Below are 1,797 nucleotides of genomic sequence, written 5' to 3'. Positions count from 1 at the left end.
TAACTCCATATCTACTAAGAGCTCAAGAGAATAAAATATTTTGAGGTATAATTGTGTAACATTCACTATGTAGTAACACTGCAAGTTAAAAAAAACTTCAATTTACTTACGTATATACTAACTTTACTCGTGGCATATATATATATAAATAAAGGATATGCATCCCTAGGTTAATATAATCAATCGAAATTATATTTCACAGGCATTACCCAGGGTGAGGACGTATATGAACGTGGTTGTTATGATAACACATATGCATATATGTCTAACGTTTCAACTTTGTAATATTCTTAATGTGTTGCAAGTCTTTTGATCGCATATGCCTATCGGTTATGCTCATGGTTACATGGCTTGTTGGGAAACTAGGTGCAAACTTTAGGGATGAGAATATAATTCTATAGAATGTTAGTTGTCTCACACAATGTTCCCTCTTTACAATACAAGCACTCGACACAAGAAGTGATCAACATCATCAAATCATTATGATTCTAATCAGATGGTCACCAAACGATTCGAGCGGTTAAGGGGTAAATACCACCTCCCCGACCCTCGCCATCTCTCAGTCTCATTATTTTCGCTATTGTTGCAGTGTTGCAACAAACCTAATAGGGTTTTGGAATGCCTCTTCTTTGAAGGCTTCTATTGACACAGGTAAACCCAAGATTCCATTACAGTCCCCTTTACAATTTCATGCGACTAATAATAAATGGGGTTACTGAATACTCCCTTGTGGCTATGGAATTTTCAAGTTACGACCACAATGCGAAGGATAAGGAGTAAGTCTCCTTGGTTGTGGGATTCACGATGTCAGTCCTCTAGGTAAGGAACTAAGTATAGTTCGCTCCTTATTTGATTATCCACGTTACTGTGCTTTCTCCATAACTTGGAAGATGCAATTCAAACTTTTCTTTCTTCTTTTCCCTTGTAGAGTGATTCTCCTTGCTCAACAACAAACCAACGTCATATAATTGTCAATATTGTTTAGTCTGAAATTCCTTCGTTGGAATTATTACAACCCTTGCATGAGTTAATTTCTTGTGATTTCTTTTTGTGTTTCCTGTACAGGTAAGGGTTCTAACCTGGGTACCTCTTCATACCAGTTTATTGATGTCAAAGGAACTACAGATTTGGCCATTCGACCTACCAACACTTACAGGTCTCGTTCTTCTTTCCCAGTTCTATGGGTTAATTACCCTATCACTTCGAAGTATTTCATTCTTTGTTTCATAAAAGTTTAATTAGTAAAGGGTCGTGAGTCCCTTGGGTTACAGAATGATTTTATTTCTCATTTATGAGGTAGCTTCTAGGTTGTATCCATTACATTTCAACAGATAATTTGATTTCTATTTTCCTTAAAAGGATCTGGGTACCTCCCGTGAAGGGTTTGGTCGATAGCGGTTGTTAGCAACTCGAATATGTAATTTATTTTAATGAGATATGTTGGATTTTTTGTTTCAGGAACTCTGTTTCAAAAAGCATTTTATACAAATACATGTTTCATTTTTGTCCTGTTTTAACCCTAATCTGATTAGTTATTCATTGCATGGCTAGTCTCAATAGCTTACATATCGTTCATTCCAGTGACAAAGTTTAACTAAATTACCATTCTTTCGTTTCATGCTCATATTTGGATGTAAACTTCTCGGTGTCAGGTTTTATATTTATTCTTTCGTTTGTCTTATAACTAGGACATATTCCTATAGACAAGGAAAATTTTAAGGATGGAAGTTTATCTTAAAGTTTAGAAACCTTGGCGAATCTTACTAGTCCCTTTAATATCTAGATCTTAAAATGTTT

The 1,797-nt window shown here is 35.2% G+C and overlaps 1 long non-coding RNA gene across 1 annotated transcript; it reads left to right on the top strand.

Annotated features, from left to right (window-relative positions):
• Window positions 1-511: 511 nt before the first annotated feature.
• On the top strand, window positions 512-1,504 carry LOC149160145 (uncharacterized). The gene is made up of 2 exons (XR_016261465.1): window positions 512-819; window positions 1,066-1,504. It is a non-coding gene; the product is annotated as an uncharacterized LOC149160145 (long non-coding RNA).
• The last annotated feature ends 293 nt before the right edge of the window (window positions 1,505-1,797 follow it).

Source organism: Pinus tabuliformis, chromosome 5_2 (genome assembly GCF_031772625.1).
Source record: "Pinus tabuliformis cultivar Carrire ecotype Pingquan chromosome 5_2, CPIR1, whole genome shotgun sequence".
In the NCBI taxonomy this organism is placed as follows: domain Eukaryota; kingdom Viridiplantae; phylum Streptophyta; class Pinopsida; order Pinales; family Pinaceae; genus Pinus; species Pinus tabuliformis.
This window is presented reverse-complemented; position numbering and strand designations above follow the sequence as displayed.